Source organism: Chionomys nivalis, chromosome 12 (genome assembly GCF_950005125.1).
Source record: "Chionomys nivalis chromosome 12, mChiNiv1.1, whole genome shotgun sequence".
In the NCBI taxonomy this organism is placed as follows: Eukaryota; Metazoa; Chordata; class Mammalia; order Rodentia; family Cricetidae; genus Chionomys; species Chionomys nivalis.
In genome coordinates this window covers 72,952,611-72,976,243 of record NC_080097.1, presented here as the reverse complement: position 1 = coordinate 72,976,243, position 23,633 = coordinate 72,952,611, and positions in this window count along the sequence as shown.

Below are 23,633 nucleotides of genomic sequence, written 5' to 3'. Positions count from 1 at the left end.
AAGAAGCTGAGATTACCAACCTTGTGGGTCTGAGCAGCTGCTGGATTCTTGGACTTTCCCTTTACACATTGCTGTACTGAAGCCTTCTCCAAGATGTTTGAAGTTATAAAAGAAAAGGAATAAAAGCCCATGAGGTAGGCAGACGTGGCAGGGACAATGAGCAGAGACAACAGAAACAAGCATAATCAATAGAATACAAAAGATAGAAGAAAGAATCTCAGATTCTGAGGACACCATAGATAAAATAAACGCACTGATCAAAGAAAATGGCAAAGCCAACAAATTCTCATCATAAAACATTCAGGAAATATGGGACACAATAAAAAGACCAAACCTAGGAATAATAGGGATAGAATAAGGAAAGAGTCACAGCTCAAAGGCTGAGAAAATATTTTTAACAAAATCATGGAAGAAAACTTTCCCAACATAAAGAAAGATATTCCTATGAATATTCAAGAAGCATACAGAACACCAAATAGACTGGATCAAAAAAATCCCCTCACCATATAATAATCAAAACACAAAATATACAGATTAAAGAAAGAATATTAAGAGCTGCAAAGGAAAAGGGCAAGTAACTTATAAAGGTATACCAATCAGACTTACACCTGACTTCTCTATGGAAACCATGAAAGACAGAAGGTCCTGGATAGAGGTACTGCAGAAACTAAGAGACCATGGATGTAAGCCCAAACTACTATACCCAGACAAGCTATCGTTCACTATCAATGGAGAAAACAAGACATTCCAGGATAATAACAAATTTAAACAAAACATAGCCACAAATCCAGCCCTACAGAAAGTAATAGAAGGAAAATCATAACTCAAGGAATCCAACATTGCCAACACTGCATACAATAACTCAGGCATCTAGCGACCCTTCACCAGCACGAATCAAAGAAGGGAGACACACAAACTCTACTACCAAAAACAATAGGAATAACCGGAGCAAACAACCACTGGTCATTAATATCACTTAATATTAATGGTCTCAATTCACCTATAAAAAGGCACAGGCTAAGAGATTGGATATGAAAACAGGATCCAACATTCTGCTGTTTGCAAAAAACAAATCTCAACCACAAAGACAGGCATCTACTCAGAGTAAAGGGTTGGGAAAAGGTTTTTCAAGCAAATGGTCCTAAGAAAAAAGCAGGTGTGGCCATACTAATTTCTAACAAAACTGACTTCAAACTAAAATCAATCAGAAGAGATCGAGATGGACACTTTATACTCATAACAGGAACAATTCTGCAGGATGAAGTCTCAATCCTGAATATCTACACCCCTAATATAAAAGCACCCACTTCAACACACCTCTCTCACCAATGGACAGGTCAATCAGACAGAACCTTAATAGAGAATTAAGAGAATTGTTGGAGGTAATGAAGCAAATGGACTTAACAGACATTTATAGATCACTCCACCCAAATAAGAAATATACCTTCTTCTCTGCAGCTCATGGAACCTTCTTGAAAATTGACCACATACTCGGTAACAAAGGAAACCTCCACAGTTACAAAAAAATATCAGTGTCCACCTGTGTCTTATCAGATCACCACGGATTAAAATTAGAAGGCAACAACAATGCTACCCCCAGAAAGCCAACAAACTCATAGAAACTGAACAGTTAACTACTGAACCACACCTGGGTCAAGGAAGAAATTAAGAAAGAAATTAAAGTCTTCCTTGAATTTAATGAAAATAAAGAGACAACGTACTCAAACGTATGGGACACGATGAAAGCAGTGATAAGAGGAAAGTTCATAGCACTAAGTGCCCACTTAAAGAAAACAGAGAGAGCATAAATTGGGGACTCAACAGCACACCTGAAAGCTCTAGAAAAAAAAAAGAAGCAGACGCGCCCAGGAGGAGTAGAAGACTGGAAATAATCAAACTGAGGGCTAAAATCAACACAATAGAAACACAGAAAACAATTGAAAGAATCAATGAAACAAAAAGTTGGTTCTTGGGGAAAATCAACAAGATTGACAAACCCCTTTCCAAACTAATTAAACAATAGAGAGAGAACATGCAATTAAATAAGATCAGAAATGAAAAGGGGGACATAACCACAGACACAGAGGAAATTCAGAGAATCATTAGATCTTACTACAAAAGCCTGTATGCCACAAAACTGGAAAATGCAAAAGAAATGGATTTTTTTTAGATAAGTACCATATACCAAGGTTAAACCAAAACCAGGTGAACGAGCTAAATAGACCTGTTAGTCGTGAAGAATTAGAAACTGTTATCAAAAACCTTCCTACCAAAAAGAGCCCAGGACCAGATGGTTTCAATGCAGAATTCTACCAGAACTTCCAATAAGAGCTAATACCTATACTCCTTAATGTATTTCACAATATAGAAACAGAAGAATCATCGCCAAATTCCTTTTATGAAGCTACAGTTACCCTGATACCAAAGCCACACAAAGACCCAACCAAGAAAGAGAATTACAGGCCAATCTCACTCATGAACATCAACGTAAAAATTCTCAATAAAATACTGGCAAAACGAATCCAAGGACACATTAGAAAAATTATCCATTATGATCAAGTAGGCTTCATCCCAGAGATGCAGGGCTGGTTCAACATATGCAAATCTATCAATGTAATCCACCATATAAATAAAATGAAAGAAAAAAAACCATATGATCATTTCATTAGATGCTGAAAAAGCATTTGACAAAATTCAACACCCCTTTATGATAAAGGTCTTGGAGAGATTAGGGATCCAAGGGTCATACCTAAATATAATTAAAGCTATTTACAGCAAGCCGACAGCTAACATTAAATTAAATGGAGAAAAACTCAAAGCCACCCCACTAAAATCAGGAACACGACAAGGATATCCACTCTCTCCATACCTCTTCAATATAGTGGTTGAAGTTATAGCAATAAGACAACATAAGCGGATCAAGAGGATTTGAATTAGAAAGGAAGAAGTTAAACTTGCGTTATTTGCAGATGATATGATAGTATACATAATCGACACCAAAAACTCTACCAAAGAACTCCTACAGCTGATAAACACCTTTAGTAATGTGACAGGATACAAGATCAACTCCAAAAAACCAGTTGCCTTCCTATACACTAAGGATAAGGAAGCAGAGAGGGAAATCAGAGAAGCATCACCTTTCACAATAGCCACAAATAGCATAAAATATCTTGGGGTAACTCTGACCAAGGAAGTGAAAGACCTATTTGACAAGAACCTTAAGGCATTGAAGAAAGAAATTGAAGAGGAAACCAGAAAACGGAAGGATCTCCCTTGCTCTTGTATTGGGAGGATCAACACAGTAAAAATGGCAATTCTACCAAAAGCAATCTATAGATTCAATGCAATCCCCATCAAAATCCCATCAAAATTCTTCACAGACTTTGAGAAGACAATAATCAACTTTATATGGAAAAACAAAAAACCCAGGATAGCCAAAACAATCTTATATAATAAAGGATCGTCTGGAGGCATTACCATCCCTGACTTCAAACTCTATTACAGAGCTACAGTATTGAAAACAGCTTGGTATTGGCATAAAAACAGAGAAGTCGACCAATGGAATCGAATAGAAGACCCGGACTTTGACCCACAAACCTATGAACACCTGATTTTCGATAAAGGAGCTATAAGTATACAATGGAAAAAAGATATCATCTTCAACAAATTGTGCTGACAAAACTGGATGTCAATCTGTAGAAGAATGAAAATAGATCCATATCTATCACCATGCACAAAACTCAAGTCTAAATGGATTAAAGACCTCAATATTAGTCTGAACACACTGAACCTGATAGAAGAAAAAGTAGGAAGTACTCTACAACATATGGGCACAGGAGACCACTTCCTACGTATAACCCCAGCAGCACAGACATTAAGGGCCTCATTGAATAAATGGGACCTCCTCAGACTGAGAAGCTTCTGTAAAGCAAAGGACACTGTCACTAAGACAAAAAGGCAACCCACTGACTGGGAGAAGATCTTCACCAACCCCTCAACTGACAGAGGTCTGATCTCCAAAATATATAAAGAACTCAAGAAACTAGACTGTAAAAGACTAATCAACCCAATTATGAAATGGGGCACTGAGCTGAACAGAGAATTCTCAACAGAAGAAGTTCAAATGGCCAAAAGATACTTAAGGTCATGCTCAACCTCCTTAGCTATCAGGGAAACGCAAATCAAGGCAACTTTAAGATACCATCTTACATTGTCAGAATGGCTAAAATAAAAAACATCAAGGATAGCCTTTGCTGGAGACATTGTGGAGGAAGGGGTACACTCATCCATTGCTGGTGGGAATGCAAACTTGTACAACCACTTTGGAAAGCAGTGTGGTGGTTTCAGGAAAGTCGGGATGCACCTACCCCTGGACCCAGCAATGCCACTCTTGAGAATATACCCAAGAGATGCCCTATCATACAAGAAAAGTATATGCTCAACTATGTTCATAGCAGCATTGTTTGTAATAGCCAGAATCTGGAAACAACCTAGATGCCCTTCAATGGAAGAATGGATGAAGAACGTGTGGAATATATACATATTAGAGTACTACTCAGCAGTAAAAAAAACAATGACTTCTTGAATTTTGCATGCAAATGGACAGAAATAGAAAACACTATCCTGAGTGAGGTAAGCCAGACCCAAAAAGAGGAACATGGGATGTACTCACTCATAATTGGTTCCTAGCCATAAATAAAGGACATTGAGCCTATAATTCGTGATCCTAGAGAAGCTAAATAAGAAGGTGAACCCAAAGAAAAACATATAGTCATCCTCCTGGATATTAACCTTCATCAGGCGATGAAAGGAGATAGAGACAGTGACCCACATTGGAGCAACGGACTGAAATCCCAAGGTCCAAATCATGAGCAGAAGGTGAGAGTGCACGAGCAAGGAACTCAGGACCACGAAGGGTGCACCCACATATTGAGACAATAGGGATGATCTATTGGGAACTCACCAAGGCCAGCTGGACTGGGTTTGAAAAAGCATGGGATAAAACCGGACTCACTGAATGTAACGGACAATGAGGACTGCTGAGAAGTCAAGAACAATGGCACTGGGTTTTGATCCTACTGCACGTACTGGCTTTGTGGGAGCCTAGGCAGTTTGGATGCTCACCTTACTAGACCTGGAAGGAGGTGGGAGGTCCTTGGACTTTCCACAGGGCAGGGAACCCTTACTGCTCTTCGGGCTGATGAGGGAGGGGGACTTGATTGGGGGAGGGGGGAAATGGGAGGCGGTGGTGGGGAGGAGGCAGAAATCTTTAATAATTAAATAAAAAAATCCATGAGGTAGAACAAAAAAAAGAAAAAAGAAAAATAACTGGAGCTAATAATCACTGGTCATTAATATCACTTAATATCAATGTACTCAATTCACATATAAAAAACATAGGCTAAGAGAATGGATATGAAAACAGGATCCAACATTCTGCTGTTTACAAGAAACACACCTCAAACTCAAAATCAGACACTACCTCAAAGTAAAGGATTTGGGAAATATTTTCCAATTTATGAATTTAAGAAACAAGTGCATGTAGCTATCCTAGTATATAACAAGATAGATTTCAAACTAAAATCAATCACAGAGATGGAAAAGGACACTTTATACTCATGACAGGAACAATTCATCAAGATGAAGTCTCAATCCAGAGCAATTATGCCACTAATGCAAGAGCACCCATTATTTAAAAGAAACATTAATAAAACTTAAATTGCACATCAAACTGCACAAACTAATAGTAGACTTCAACACTCCATTCTCACCAATGGAAAGGTCAACCAGACAGAAATTTAAAAGAGAAATAAGAGAACTAACAGATGCAATAAATCAAATGGATTTAAGAGACATCTGTAGAACATTCTACCAAAACACAAAAGAATATACCTTCTTTTCAGAGAACTTTCTCTAAAATTGATCACATACTCGGTAACAAGGCAAACCACCACTGATATAAAGATTGGAGTATTATCCTGTGTTTTATCGGATCACTGGGGATTAAAGTTAGAATTTAACAACAATACAACTTCCAGAAAGCCTACAAAGGCAATGAAATTTAATAATCAACTACTGAACCACCCCTGGGCCAAGGAAGAAATAAATTAAAGTCTTCCTTAAATTCAACAAAAATGAAGACACAACATATCCAAATATATGGGACACTATGAAAGCAGTGCTTGGAGGAAAGTTTATAGTACTAAGTACTAGCTTTTGGGGAGCCTAGTCTGTTTGGATGCACACCTTCCAAGACCTGGATGGAGGAGGGAAGGGCCTTGGACTTCCCACAGGGCAGGGAACCCTGGCTTTTCTTAGGACTGGAAAGGGAGGGGAAGGAGGAGTGGGGGGAGACAGAGGGAAATGGGAGGAGGGGAGGAGGTGGAAATTTTAATAAATAAATAAATAAATATAATAATAATAATAATAATAATAATAATAATAATAATAGTAAAAAAATGCAGAAAGCTCACATTAGCAACTTAACAGCACACCTGAAAGCTCTAGAACAAAAAGAAGCAGACTCATTTAGGAGAAGTAAAAAACAGGAAATAATCAAATCAAGGGCTGAAATCAACAAATAGAAACACAAAAAAAATACAAAGAAACAGTGAAACAAAGAACTGATTCTTTGAGAAAATCAACAAGATTGACAAACCTTTATCCAAACTAATCAAAAGGAAGAGGGAGAACATCCAACTTAACAAAATCAGAAATAAAGGGGGACAAAACAACAGACAATGAGAAAATTCAGAGAATCACTAGGTTTTACTACGAAGACCTGTACTCCATAAAATTGGAAAATGTAATTGGAATATGGAAAATAAAATAAAATAAAAAATTGGAAATGGACAATTTTTTAGATAGATTCCATATACCAAAATTAAATCAAGACCAGGTAAGCAATTTAAGTAGACCTATAAGCTGTGAGAAAATAGACAGTGTCATCAAAAAACTCCCCCCCCCAAAAAAAAACCCAGGGCTCGATGGTTTTAGTGCAGAATTCTACAAGATCTTGCAAGAAGAGCAAATACCTATACTCCTCAAAATGTTCCACATAATAGAAACAGAAAGGACATTGGCAAACACTTTTTATGAGGCTATAGTTACCCTGAAACCAAAATCACAAAAGGACTCAACCAAGAAAAATAATTATGAACCAATCTCACTCATGAACATCAATGCAAAAATTCTCAATAAAATACTGACAAACCGAATCCAAGAACATGTCAGAAAAATCATCCATTTTGATCAAGTAGGCCTCATCCCAGAGATGTCAGGATGGTTCAGCATACAAAAATCTATCAATGTAATCCATCATATAAATAAGCTGAAATAAAGAAACCATATGTTTATTTCATTAGATGCTGAAAAAGCATTTGACTAAATCTAACACCCCTTCATGATGAAGGTCATGGACAGATTAGGGATACAAGGATGATACCTAAATATAAGAAAAGCAATAAACAGCAAGCTGACAGCTAACATCAAATTAAATGGAGAGAAACTCAAAGCGATTCCACTAAAATCAGGAACACGACAAGGCTGTCCAATCTCACCATATCTCTTCAACATAGTTCTTGAAGTTTTAGCAATGGCACTAAGACAACAAAAGGAGATCAAGGGGATTCAAATTGGAAAGGAAGAAGTCAAACTTTCATTATGTGGAGGTGATATGATGATAGTGTAGATAAGTGACTCCAAAAACTCTACCGGAGAAGTCTTACAGCAGATAAATAACATTAGTAACATTAGTCATGTGGCAGGATACAAAATCAACTCCAAAAAAAAAAAATCAGTAGCCCTCCTATACACAAATGATAAAGAAGCTGAGAAGGAAATCAGAGGAACATCACCTTTCACAATAGCCACAAATAACATAAAATATCATGGGGTAACACTAACCAATTAAGTGAAATACCTATTTAACAAAAACTTTAAGTCTTTGAGGAAAGAACTTGAAGAAGATACCAGAAAATGGAAAGATCTCCCATGCTCTTGTATAGGAAGGATCAACATAGTAAAAATGGCAATTCTACAAAAAGCAATCTATAGATTCAATGCAATCCCCATCAAAATCCCAACACAATTCTTCACAGACCTTGAAAGAACAACAATCAACTTCATATGGAAAAACAAAACCAAAAACCCAGGGTATCCAAAACAATCCTATACAATGAAGGAACTTCCAGAGGCATTACCATCCCTGACATCAAGCTCTATTACAGAGCTACAGTAATGAACACAGCTTGGTATTGGCATTAAAAACAGAGATGTTGACTAATGGAATTGAATTGAAGACACAGATGAAAAACATATAGTAATCCTCCTGAATATTGGAAGTAGACAAGATTACCAAGCAAAAGGTGGGAGCACTGGGATGCAAGTGGGGTGAGGGGAAGGGGAGATGGGGAGAGAGAAGGAAGAAGGGGAGGATTGGGGAGAGCTTGGGGGAATGGGATGGTTGGGATAGAGGAAGGGTGGATATGGGAGCAGGGAAGTAGATATCTTATTTAAGGGAGCCATTTTAGGGTTGGCAAGATACTTGACTCTAGAGGAGTTCCCAGGTGCCCAAGGAGATGTCCCCAGCTTGTTTCTTTGGCAGCAGAGGAGACGGTGCCTGAACTGGCCTTATCCTATAGCCACACTGATGAATATCTTGCATATCACCATAGAACCTTCATCTGGAGATGGATAGAGACAGAGACCCACATTGGAGCACTGGTCTGAGCTCCCAAGGTCCAAATGAGGAGCAGAAGGAGGGAAAACATGTGCAAGGAATTCAGGACCAAGAGGAGTGTGTCCACCCACTGAGACCATGGGACTGATCTAATGGGAGCTCACCAAGGCCAGCTGGACTGGGACTGATGGAGCATGCGATCAAACCTGATTCTGAATATGGCTGACAATGAGGGCTGACTGAGAAGCCAAGGACAATGGTGCCGGATTTTGATTTTACTGCAAGGACTGGCTTTGTGGGAGCCTAGTCTGTTTGGATGCTCACCTTCCTAGACCTGGATGGAAGGGGGAGGACCTTGGACTCCTCACAGGGCAGGGAACCCTGACTGTTCTTTGGACTGTAGAGGAAGGGGGAGTGGAGTAAAGGAAAGGGGAGGGAAATGGGAGGAGGGAAGGAGGTGGAGATTTTTAATAAATAAATAAATAAACTCAAAAAAAGGACCTTAAAGAGTCTCTGAAACTTCATTATAAGAAACTCAAGGCTCTTAATTCAAAAAGATACTTGTGGTATCATAGAGACCTAATGTATGAAATGCTTTAAAATCACATTCATTCTCAATACACTGTCTTTTTCTGTAGATATATTAATCAAGAAATAGTAGAATTGAACAAAAAAGTAAGCAGATATTGAGACAGAGATGGCTTCAACGGCTATTGTCTTGGAACTTTGGGGAAAATTTTGGTAGGTAATAGAGATGACTTACCAGGATCTCTCTGCCTTTTCCTCCCATTCTTTCAACAAAGCTGACACACTTTTTGTTCTATATATTAGATTCCCTGTTTTTTATTTAATTATATAAATGTCTTAAATAAAGATTGATTTAAGAAAAAAAGCAGCTAAAATTATACGATGGAAAAAAGAAAGCATCTTCAACAAATGGTGCTGGCATAACTGGATGTCAACATGTAGAAGAATGAAAATAGATCCATATTTATCTCCATGCACAAAACTCAAGCCCAAATGGATTAAAGACCTCATTATAAATCTGACCACACTGAACCTGATAGAAGAGAAATTGGGAAGTAGCCTTCAATCTATGAGCTTAAGAAACCACTTCTTAAATATAACCCCAGTAGCACAGACACTGAGCACAACAATAAATAAATGGGACCTCCTAAAACTGAGAAGCTTCTGCAGCACAAAGAATAAAGTCAATAAGACAAAAAGGCAGGCTAATGATTGGAAAAAGATCTTCACCAACCCCACATCAGGCAGAGTACTGATCTCCAAAATATATAAATAATGCAAGAAATAAGACAGACATTAAAATTATAATTAACCCAATTTTAAAAATGGAGTACTGAATTAAACAGAGAATTCTCAACAAGCGAATTTCAAATGGCCAAAAAATACTTAACCTCCTTAGCTATCAGGGAAATGCAAATCAAAACAACTCTGAGAGACCATATTACACCTGTCAGAATGGCTAAGATAAAAAACACCAATGATAGCCTTTGCTGGAGAGGATGTGGAGTAAGGGGAACACTCATCCATTGCTGGTGGGAATTCAAACTTGTAGAACCACTTTGGAAATCAGTATGGCAGTTTCTCAGAAAATTGGGAATCAACCTACCTCAGGGTTCAATAACAGTACTCTTGGGCATATACCCAAAAGTTGCTCAATCATACTACAATAGCCTTTGTTCAACTATGTTCATAGCAGCACTATTTGTAATAGACAAAACCTGGAAACAGCCTAGATGCCCCATTACTGAAGAACGGATAAAGAAAGTGTGGCACACATACACATTAAAGTACTACTCAGCAGTAAAAAACAATGACATCTTGAATTTTTTATTCAAATGGATGGAATTAGAAAACACTATCCTGAGTGAGGTAACCCAGACCCCCCAAAAATGAATATGGTATGTATTCATAAGTGGATACTAGCTATAACTAAAGGACATTGAGCCTATAGTTCAGGACCCCAACAAAGCTAAGTAATATGGTGAACCCAAAGGAAAACATATATAGACCCATCTAAAAATTGGACAGACAAGATCACCTGACAAAATTGGGTGCATGGGGAGCAGGGTTAGAAGAAAGGGAAGAAGAGGAAGATCTGGGAATAAGAGAACTTGAGGGAATGGGATAGTTGAGATGGATGAAGGACAGATATGAGAGCAAAGAAAGAGATATCTTTATTGAAGGAGCCATTCCGGGGTTAGCAAGAAACCTGGTTCTAGAAAAATTCCCAGGAATCCACAAAGATGACTTCAGCTTAGACTCTAAGCAATAGAGTAGAGGGTGCCTGAACTGGCCTTGCCCTGGAGTCAGACTGATGGTTATCTTAAATATCGCCATAGAATCTTCATTACACAAAAGATGGAAACAGAGGCAAAGACCCACATCAGAGCACTGGATTGATCTCCCAAGTTCCAGTTGAAGAACAGAAGGAATAAGAATATGAGCAAAGGTAGGTGCCGAGAAGTTTCATCGGGACGGGTGAGTGTGTGCTATCCTGGGGCGGACTGTCCCGGTAGAGAGCACAAACACCCCTCCCCCAGCTCCTGCTGCAGGGCTTGCTCTCCTACACACCCGCCCCCACCCCCACCCCCAAGCCTGCCTTGTCTGCAAGGTCCTTAGCTGTGGAAGAGTTTCCTGCCATTTCACTAAGGCTATCAACCCAGAGCAGTGAGTCCCTGACTAGAGGGCAGGCCTCAAGGTCCCCGCCAGGGAAAGCGGGCCCCTGCTGCTGGGGCTGCAGTCTCTGCTGTGATCTGCTGGACCTGCTCTGCCTGCGCCCTACTTCCCTTAGTCCCTGGCTCATTGGGGCATCCAGGAGTTCCTGTGTAGGTGCCGAGAAGTTTCATCGGGATGGGTGAGTGTGTACTATCCTGAGGCGGACAGTCCCGGTAGAGAGCACAAACGCCCCTACACTAAGGCTACCCAACCAGAGCAGTGAGTGCCTGCCTAGCAGGCAGGCCTCAGCAACCCCCGAAAGGGAGCGCAGGCACCTCCAGCTTGTACTGCAGTGTCGCCTGTGTTCTACTGGACCCCGCCCGACCCCTTGCATTCGGCCTTCTTTACGCGGGTCATTGGAATACCACGCATCCATGTTTTGGTGTTGAGGAGTTCATCTGGAAGGGAACGGTTCCTGCCCCTACACTGAGGAGATACACCTAGAGAGTTAGTCACAGCAAAGACTGGTCCAAGACATCAGGCCTCTCCTGGCACCATTTGAAGGAAAAGATGGGCAAGCGCCAATGCAAGAATTCCCCCAACAACTTGAAAGGCAACGTGACATCACCAGGATCCAGGAATCCCGAAATGAGAAGTCTACACCCTAATCCAGAAGAATTAGAAGAATTCGACTCAAAAGTGAATTTTATGAAAATAATAGAGGACCTTAAACAGGAGGTGAAAAACTGCCAAAACCAATTAGAGATTACAAACAAAAAGGTAGAGGAAATGAATAAATCTCTCAAAGATACCCAAGAAAACCAAGAGAAACAAGAAAAAGTAATCAAACAGGTAAGGGAAACGGTTCAAGACTTGAAGAATGAAGTGGAAGTAATAAAGAAAACACAAACCGAGGGAAGGATGGAGATGGAAAATTTGAATAAATGAACAGGAACTACAGAGACAAGTACCACCAACAGATTACAAGAGATAGAAGAAAGAATCTCAGACACTGAAGATACCATAGAGAAAATAAACACTCTCATCAAAGAAAACAGCATAACCAACAAATTCTCATCACAAAACATTCAGGAAATCTGGGACACAATAAAAAGACCAAACCTAAGAATAATAGGGATAGAAGAAGGAGAAGAAGTACAGCTCAATGGTCCAGAAAATATATTTAATAAAATTATAGAAGAAAACTTTCCCAACCTTAAGAAAGATATTCCTTTGAAGGTCCAAGAAGCATACAGAACACCAAATCGACTGGATCAAAAAAAAAAAAATCTCCTCGTCATATAATAATCAAAACACAAAACATACAGAATAAAGAAAGAATATTAAGAGCTGCAAAGGAAAAAGGTCAAGTTACCTATAAAGGTAAACCTATCAGACTTACACCTGATTTCTCTATGGAAACCATGAAAGCCAGAAGGTCCTGGATAGATATACTGCAGAAACTACGAGACCATGGATGCAAGCCCAGACTACTATACCCAGCCAAGCTTTCATTCACTATAAATGGAGAAAACAAAATTTTCCAGGATAAAAACAAATTTAAACAATACGTAGCCACAAATCCAGCCCTTCAGAAAGTAATTGAAGGAAAATCACAAACCAAGGAGTCCAACAATGCCCACAATAACTCACACATCTAATGACCCTTCACCAGCACAACTTGAAGAAGGGAAACACACAAACTCTACTACCAAAGGAAAGAAAGAAAGAAAGGAAAAATGACCGGAGTTAACAACCACTGGTCATTAATATCACTTAATATCAATGGACTCAACTCACCTATAAAGAGGCACAGGCTAAGAGATTGGATACGAAAACAGGATCCAACATTCTGCTGCTTACAAGAAACACACCTCAACCACAAAGACAGACATCTACTCAGAGTAAAGGGCTGGGAAAAGGTTTATCAAGCAAACGGACCTAAGACAAGCAGGTGTGGCCATACTAATTTCTAAGAAAGTTGACTTCAAACTAAAATCAATCAAAAGAGATGGAGATGGACATTTTTTACTCATAACAGGAACAGTTCACCAGGATGAAATCTCAATCCTGAATATATATGCCCCTAATACAAAAGCACCCACTTATGTAAAAGAAACGTTACTAAAACTCAAGGCAGTCATCAAACCACACACACTAATAGTAGGAGATTTCAACACTCCTCTCTCACCTATGGACAGGTCAATTAGACAGAAACCTAACAGAGAAATAAGAGGATTAAGGGAGGTAATGAATCAAATGGACTTAACAGACATCTATAGAACATTCCACCCAAATAGGAAAGAATATACCTTCTCTGCAGCTCATGGAACCTTATCGAAAATAGACCACATACTCAGTAACAAAGCAAACTTACACAGTTACAAAAAAATATCGGTAACCACCTGTGTCTTATCAGATCACCATGGATTAAAGTTAGAATTCAACAACAATGCTATCCCCAGAAAGCCTATGAACTCATGGAAACTGGACAGTCAACTACTGAACCACACCTGGATCAAGGAAGAAATAAAGAAAGAAATTAAAGTCTTTCTTGAATTCAATGAAAACGAAGACTCAACATACTCAAATCTATGGGACACAATGAAAGCAGTGCTAAGAGGAAAGTTCATAGCATTAAGTGCCCACTTAAAGAAAATGGAGAAAGCACACATTGGAGACTTAATAGCCCACCTGAAAGCTTTAGAAAAAAAAGAAGCAGACTCACCTAGGAGAAGTAGAAGACTGGAAATAATCAAATTGAGGGCTGAAATCAACAAAATAGAAACACAGAAAACAATCCAAAGAATCAATGAAACAAAAAGCTGGTTCATGGAGAAAATCAATAAGATTGATAAACCCCTATCCAAACTAATCAAACGGCGGAAAGAGAATACGCAAATTAACAAAATCAGAAACGAAAAGGGAAACATAACCACAGACTCAGAGGAAATTCAGAGAATCATTAGATCTTACTACAAAAACCTGTATGCCACAAAATTGGAAAATGTTATAGAAATGGACACTTTTTTAGATAAGTACCGTATACCAAAGTTAAACCAGGACCAGGTGAACAATCTAAATAGACCTCTTAGTCGCGAAGAATTAGAAGTTGTTATAAAAAACCTCCCCACCAAAAAAAGCCCAGGTCCAGACGGCTTCAATGCAGAATTCTACCAGAACTTCCAAGAAGACCTAATACCTATACTCCTTAATGTATTTCACAATATTGAAACAGAGAAGTCATTGCCAAATTCCTTTTATGAAGCTGAATGTACTCTGATACCAAAACCACACAAAGACACAACCAAGAAAGAGAACTACAGGCCAATCTCACTCATGAACATCGACACAAAAATACTCAATAAAATACTGGCAAACCGAATCCAAGAACACATTAGAAAAATTATCCATTATGATCAAGTAGGCTTCATCCCAGAGATGCAGGGCTGGTTCAACATACGCAAATCTATCAATGTAATCAGTCATATAAATAAACTGAAAGTAAAAAACCATATGATCATTTCATTAGATGCTGAAAAAGCATTTGACAAAATTCAACATCCCTTTATGATAAAGGTCTTAGAGAGATTAGGAATACAAGGGTCGTTCCTAACTATAATAAAAGCTATTTATAGCAAGCCGTCAGCTAACATCAAATTAAATGGAGAGAAACTCAAAGCTATTCCACTAAAATCAGGAACACGACAAGGTTGTCCACTCTCTCCATACCTCTTTAATATAGTGCTTGAAATTCTAGCAATAGCAATAAGACAACATAAGGGGATCAAAGGGATTCAAATCGGAAAGGAAGAAGTTAAACTTTCATTATTTGCAGACGATATGATAGTGTACATAAGCGACCCCAAAAACTCCAGCAAAGAACTCCTTCAGCTGATAAACACCTTTAGTAGCGTTGCAGGATACAAGATCAATTCCAAAAAATCAGTTGCCCTCCTATACACAAAGGATAAGGAAGCAGAGATGGAAATCAGAGAAGCATCACCCTTCACGATAGCCACAAATAGCATAAAATATCTTGGGGTAACCCTAACCAAGGAAGTAAAGGATCTATTTGACAAGAACTTTAAGTCAATGAAGAAAGAAATTGAGGAGGATACCAGAAAATGGAAGGATCTCCCTTGCTCTTGGATAGGGAGGATCAACATAGTAAAAATGGCAATTCTACCAAGGGCAATTTATAGATTCAATGCAATCCCCATTAAAATCCCATTAAAATTCTTCACAGATCTTGAGAGGACAATAATCAACTTTATATGGAGAAACAAAAAACCCAGGATAGCCAAAACAATCTTATATAATAAAGGATCGTCTGGAGGCATTACCATCCCTGACCTCAAACTCTATTACAGACCCTCAGTATTGAAAACAGCTTGGTATTGGCATAAAAACAGAGAAGTCGATCAATGGAACCGAGTAGAAGACCCTGATTTTAACCCACAAACTTATGAACACCTAATTTTTGATAAAGGAGCTAAAAGTATTCAATGGAAAAAAGAGAGCATCTTCAACAAATGGTGCTGGCAGAACTGGTTGTCAACGTGTAGAAGAATGAAAATAGATCCATATCTATCACCATGCACAAAACTCAAGTCCAAATGGATTAAAGACCTCAATATTAGTCTGAACACACTGAACCTGATAGAAGAAAAAGTTGGAAGTACTCTACAACATATGGGTACAGGAGATCACTTCCTACGTTTATCCCCAGAAGCATAGACATTAAGGACAACATTGAATAAATGGGACCTCCTGAAACTGAGTAGCTTCTGTAAAGCAAAGGACACTGTCACTAAGACAAAAAGGCAACCCACTGACTGGGAGAAGATCTTCACCAACCCTGCAACAGACAAAGGTCTGATCACCAAATTATATAAAGAACTCAAGAAACTAAACTTTAAAATGCTAATGAACCCAATAAAAAATGGGGCACTGATCTGAACAGAGAATTCTCAACAGAAGAAATTCAAATGGCCAAAAGACACTTAAGGTCATGCTCAACCTCCTTAGCGATAAGGGAAATGCAAATTAAAACAACTTTGAGATACCATCTTACACCTGTCAGAATGGCTAAAATCAAAAACACCAATGATAGCCTTTGCTGGCGAGGTTGTGGAGAAAGAGGCACACTCATTCATTGCTGGTGGGAATGCAAACTTGTGCAACCACTTTGGAAATCAGTGTGGCGATTTCTCAGGAAATTTGGGATCAACCTACCCCAAGATCCAGTAATACCACTATTGGGAATATACCCAAGAGATGCCACATCAAATGACAAAAGTATCTGTTCAACTATGTTCATAGCAGCATTGTTTGTAATAGCCAAAACCTGGAAACAACCTAGATGCCCTTCAATGGAGGAATGGATGAAGAAAGCGTGGAATATATACATATTAGAGTACTACTCAGCAGTAAAAAACAATGACTTCTCGAATTTTGCGTGCAAATGGATGGAAATAGAAAACACTATCCTGAGTGAGGTATCCCAGACCCAAAAAGAGGAACATGGGATGTACTCACTCATAATCGGTTTCTAGCCATAAATAAAAGACAGTAAGCATATAATATGTGATCCTATAGAAGTTAAATAAGAAAGTGAACCCAAAGAAAATCATATAGTCATCCACATGGAGAGGGGGAAGTAGACAAGATTGCAGGGCAAAAACTGGGAACTTGCGGGTGAGGTGGCATGGGGCAAAGGGGAAATGGGATGAGAAACATGAGAAGGGGAGGATGGGAGGAGCTCGGGGGATTGGGATGGTTGGGATATAGGAAGGAAGGATACGGGAGCAGCGAAGTATATATCCTATCTAAGGGAGCCATCTTAGGGTTGGCAAGAGACTTGATTCTTGAGGGGTTCGCAGGTGTCCAGGAATATGTCCCCAGCTGGTACCTTGGGCAACTGAGGAGAGGGAACCTGAAATGACCCTATCCTATACTGATGAATATCTTGCATATCACCTTAGAACCTTCATCTGGCGATGGATCGAGGTAGAGACAGAGTCTCAATTTGGAGCAACGGTCTGAGCTCCTAAGGTCCAAATGAGGAGCAGAAGGAGGGAGAACATGAGCAAAAAATCAGGACCACGAGGGATGCACCCACCCACTATAACAGTGGAACTGATTTATTGGGAGCCCACCAAGGCCAGCTGGTCTGGGACTGAATAAGCATGGGTTGATTCTGGACTCTCTGAGCATGGCGGACAATGAAGGCAGATGAGAAGCCAAGGACAATGGCACTAGGTTTCGATCCTTATACATGAACCGGCTTTGTGGGAGCTTAGCCTGTTTAGACGCTCACCTTCCTGGAAGTAGATAGAAGACCTTCGTCTTCCCGCAGGGCAGAGAATTTGGACTGCTCGTCAGTATCGAGAGGGAGGGGGACTGATGTGGGGGGAGGAGAAGAGGAGTGGGGGGAGGGGGCATTATTTGGGAGGAGGGGAGGGAAATGGGAAACGTGGAGCAGGTGGAAATTTTAATTAAAAAATAATAAAAAAAAATAAAAAGAAAAAGAATATGAGCAAAGAGGTCAAGACAAGGAAGTGTTTATTCACTGAATAGTATACCTGAGCTAATGGGAGCTCAACAACTCCAGCTGGACTGGGAAAGAATAAGCATAGGACCAAACTAGTCCCTCTGAATGTGGTTGACAGATGTATGGCTGGGGCAGACGGGATGGGCCAATGACAGTGGCACTGGAATTTATATCTACTGCATGTACAGGCTTTTTGGAATCCAGTTCTCTTTGGATGTATGCCTTGCTCAGCCTAGATGTAGTACAGAGGGCCTTGGTCCTTCCACAAAGCAAATTTCCTTACCAACTCTAAGGATTAGAGGGGGTGGGGTGGAAGGGTGAGTGGAGGTAATTGGAGGAGGGGAAGGAATGGAAATTTTGATTGGTATTTTTTGAAAAAATCTAATAAATATAATTTAAAAATAAATTTAGATTTAATCAATGCTTGTTAGATAGGATGCTATGAGTTCCTTAAATTTTCTTCAGTCTGTTGAGACTTAATTTGGTTCCACATATGTGATCAATTTTGGAGAAACTTTCATGAACTGCAAAGATTAAATCCAGTGTTTGGGTTGAATGTTCAGTACATGCCTCATAAGTCTATTTTATTTATGATGTTATTTGACTTCAGTGTTTCTCTGTTTTGTTTTTGTCTTGATGACCTATTTATTTATGAGCATGGATTATTGAACTTGCCCACTATTGTGATGTGAAAATCAATATGTGATTTAATCTATGGTAGGATTACTTTTATTAACTTGGTTGCACTTGTGTTTGGTGCATTAATATTTAAATCTGTAATATTCTCTTGGTGGTTTTCCTTAAATAAGTATGTCATGTCCTTCCCCATATATTCTGATTAGTTTTGGATTGAAGGCTATTTTGTCAGATAGTATACTAGCATCACCTGCTTCCATCTTATGCCCACATTCTTTGAATACCTTTCTATTGATTTATTTTTAGCCTAAGATGATGTCTACCCATGATGAAGAACTGTGTATCTTGGATGCAATGGAAAGATGGAGCCTCTTTTCTAATCCAATCTGGTAGTCTGTGTCTTCTCATTTAAGATTTGAGACCATCAATATTTATCATTCTTAATGAGCAGTGTTTATTAATTTGTGTTATTTTGTTGTTGTTATTGTTGTTTTTTTGAGTATTTTCCCCAAATTTGGTTTACTGTTCTCAGGTTATTTGTTCCCTGTGACCTGTTAGTTGCAGTGAACCTCTTTAGACTTATGTTTACATTGTAGTGTTTTGTGCAATTGGTTTGATAGATAGATATTTCTTAAATTTTTTTTCATGAAATATTTTTCTTACTCTGTAAATTGTGATTGATAGTTTTGATGGCAAAACAACCTGAAATATCATCTATGTTTCCTCTAAACCTTTTATCAAAGGCTTTTTTGGATACTCGAGGGCCACCTCCAGTCTGCAAAAATTCCACTAATATGACAAAGGCTAGACTTTTCTTTCGAAAGGGTAAATAAATAAAACATGTGCTTTCTGATGGTATCTTTTTCTTTTACTTTAAGTTAAACAATCTCTCTTTATTGACAATTTCTCTACACAGCTACATCTCTTTAGATAGTAGCATATCTCAATTTGCAAGCATATATCTCTGTCCTGTAATTGTATACTTCTTCGTTCATAGACATCTCTCCAATATACAAATATCTCTTTTGTACAGCTACATATTCTACATCTCTCTACCTACTCAGTTATATCTCTCAACAGATACTCTTTCTCTCTGCACATTCATCTACTACTTCCTACCAACACATACACACACACACACTTGCTCTTCTCTCACATTTTTCTCCTAATTCCCCCTACATTTCTTCTGTATTTTCCCACAACCAAATCATCTGGACAAATATGAGTAACAACACTATATGAATTAACAATAAGAAAGGGAGTCAAGCTGATCACATAGTTCTTCCCAGGGTAGAACGTTCACACTGGCTGGGCAGTGAATAAAGTGAACACATAGTTCTGAGTTGTCAGGGTTACCAAACAAGAAGTGACATTGAAATTCAGAACTTAAACAATAAATAGCTGGCTGAATTTTAAAGGTGGGAGTACATGGAGTACATGCAGAAAGTCCATTGCTGAGAAAGTTATGTCTACTAAAATTGTTTCATGCTCTAACAAACACCTGGGAAACTGACCTCATTGATTTGTTTCTTAATACAACCTGATGTTTGTCTCCAGGGGCAACAAGTTTGCTTTGAATTTATTATGAAATCTAAAATTAGCTGTCTTTGTGACTGAGAATACTATTATTTTCTTAGGTCACAGTAATGAAATATATCCTAGAATTATTTCTATTTATTGGAATTATACATTTAAGTATGGATCATCTTCCTGATAATCCACAGCTATATTTGTGTTCAGGAGATAATTTTCATGTGATAAACACACAAGCAGTGGGAATAATACTTACAGCTGTTTTTAGTGACACATAAGAAAAATTAAAGAGACAGTTATTTACAACAGTGACCCCACAACCTTTCCAAGTAGGGCTCTCCATTATGGAATTATTCATCTGGTGGGTCAACCTACTGAGTACTAGTTGTCACCTGCTGTATACTCTCAGTGGCCTCTGGCATTTGTAGAACATATGTACTGACCTTTCTGGCTCCCACTGTCTCTAACAAAAGGCCAGACATTACCTCATTAGATGCTACTTGCTCTTTTCATTTAGTTGTATTTAGTATCATTCTTTGTTCTGTATAGTCAATGTTTTGATTATTATCATGTATCATGAGAAATATTTTTTAGTTCCATCATTTGATATTCTATGCCCTATTATACCATAACAGGTACCTATTTCTTTAAACTAGAAAGTAATTTCTATGATTTTTTTTAAAAAAACAAATATACTCTCTGCTTTGGGGCTGTATTTGTTTTTCCCTTCTAGATATTACTCATAGATTTAATTTTTTCACATTACCCCTGATATTTAGCTGCAACAAAACTAAGGCTAATTCTAAAGAGACTAGAATAAAATCCAGTAAGGATAATGAAAATTGCCTTTGTGCATGATAAACTTAGCAGACAATAGACCTTCCTGGTACAAAATATTTCTGTAGGTCATCACATCATACAGAGGAATGAAGATGTACTGGAATCAAAGGCTGGCAGAGGTGGTGGGAAAGAGATAAGGTGACCTGGGAGCTGTACCAAGCATAGACCACAAGTAATGAAGTCAGAATGGGACATGAGTTACAGCAACCTAAAAGCAATCTGGAGAGATTGTAATCAAATGTTTTCTTTTATAGGATATGTTTGTCATGGTATATTTACTAAATCATAGAAAATTAACTAACACATATTTCTTCTGAACAACTCAGAAGCTATTTCTTCTGCCTGCTTACTTATATTTTTAAAATGTGGCAAATTTTACTAAGGTACAGTTTATAAAAATTCATTTTTGCTACTTTATAGTAATATTTTGAAGATATTTGATTCTGTTAATTTTACAACAGAAAAATCACACCAAAATAATGTCTCTGATCAAAATATAAAATTCCCATTGCAATAGTCTTACTGAAAATGATTCAGAAGAACAAGCTGGCAATGAATTCAGAAATATGATTGTAACAATGTTCATAAATTTTTTTTAAATTTTTTTTTACGTATACAATATTCTGTCTGTGGCCAGAAGAGTGCACCAGACCTCATTACAGATGGTTGTGAGCCACCATGTGGTTGCTGGGAATTGAAATCAGGACCTTTGGAAGAGCAGGCAATGCTCTTAACCGCTGAGCCATCTCTCCAGCCCTATGTTCATATAGTTGTTTTTTTTTTTTTTTTTTTTTTTTTTTTGGTTTTTCGAGACAGGGTTTCTCTGTGGCTTTGGAGCCTGTCCTGGAACTAGCTCTTGTAGACCAGGCTGGTCTCGAACTCACAGAGATTCACCTGCCTCTGCCTCCCAAGTGCTGGGATTAAAGGCGTGCGCCACCATCGCCCGGCTTTTTTTGATTTTTCAAGACAGGGTTTCTCTGTGGTTTTGGAGCCTGTCCTAGAACTAGCTCTTGTAGACCAGGCTGGTCTCGAACTCACAGAGATCCGCCTGCCTCTGCCTCCCGAGTGCTGGGATTAAAGGTGTGCGCCACCAACGACCGGCTGTTCATATAGTTTAAAGAGAAAAAGATAAGGTGATGAAAGAAAATATGAAGCCAATCTAAGACATGAAAATGTAATTTGAAGTTTTAAAAAAAATACAAACATAAAGAAACCTGTAATTGTGAAACAAAAAAGTCAATTTAAATCGCAATTGAAAGTCTTACCCATAAAATTAATATTTTGGAAACAGAAAGGTTGTGATAGAGGACAAAGTAGAGGAATTACAGGAGGAATTACATCATTCAGTAGATATCATTGATACATTTTAGAAAGTATGAAAAGTAAAGGAAATTCAGTGACATCATTAAAAGACCTTACCTCTGAACTATGAGCATGGAGAATGGAAATGGATACAATAAAGAGAGTCACAGAGATTATCTTCAACAAAATACTAGAAGAAAACTCCACAATCTAATGAAAGACAACCCCACCAGGTATAAGAGATCCACTGAATAGAAAACAAATGAGACTATGAAAGAAATTATCCATGAAATTAAATAGTTAAAATATTATAAGTAACATATTAGAAGATATTGAATGCAGCCAGAGGTTAAGGTTAAATCTATTAATAAAAGCAGACTTAGTGTCATAATTGACTGAGTAATTATCCAGAAATAATGAATACACACCATACTAAAAGTATTTAGCAGGTGGCATCAACATATCTGTGTAATATACACATGTGTGATAATTATGTTTTTAGAAAGAGGCCATGATTTTACAATGGAGTGAGAGAAGTACATGGAAGGAGTTGGGGGAATAAAATGGAAAAGTGAAAATGATGCAATTATGTTTAAATTATATATGTAACAACTATTTCACAGAAGCCTCAAAGTGCCTCAAAGACGGACCAAATTTCTGAAAGACAATTGTCTCACCAGACTTTCTCTGAGCAAAGGTACTTAATAATATTAAAAAGAAATAAAAATTTTATGAGGTAAAAACAGATGAAGGAATTTATGACTACTAAACCAGCTCTAAAGTGGATAATAGAAGCAATATTTCAATATTAAAAGTAATTTAAAAACAATCAAGAGACTACAGAAAACAAAGCCTTCCTTCACATTAACACACTTTCTCTAAAAGGCCACACCTACTCCAACAAGGCCACACCTCCTAATTTTGCCAATCCGTATGTGTCAGGCATTAAAACACATGAGTTTATGGGACCCATACTTATTCAAACCACTACAAATATCCTGAGAAAGGCAACCTATATAAAAGGGAGATTTTATTTGGGTTAAAGGTTTCAGAAGGATAAGAATCCATCATAGATAGGAAGCGTGTAAAGAGAGAAGACTTTATGTCAGAGTAAGAAGTTGAAAGCTCGCCGGGCGGTGGTGGCACACGCCTTTAATCCCAGCACTCGGGAGGCAGAGGCAGGCGGATCTCTGAGTTCGAGGCCAGCCTGGTCTACAGAGCTAGTTCCAGGACAGGCTCCAAAGCTACAGAGAAACCCTGTCTCGAAAAAACCAAAAAAAAAAAAAAAAAAAAAAGTTGAAAGCTCATGTTTTCAAAAATAAGCATGAAGTAAATAGAGTGAATTGGGTATAGGGCAAGACCATGTTACTTCAACACCCAGTAGTGTACTCCTTTCAGCAAGGC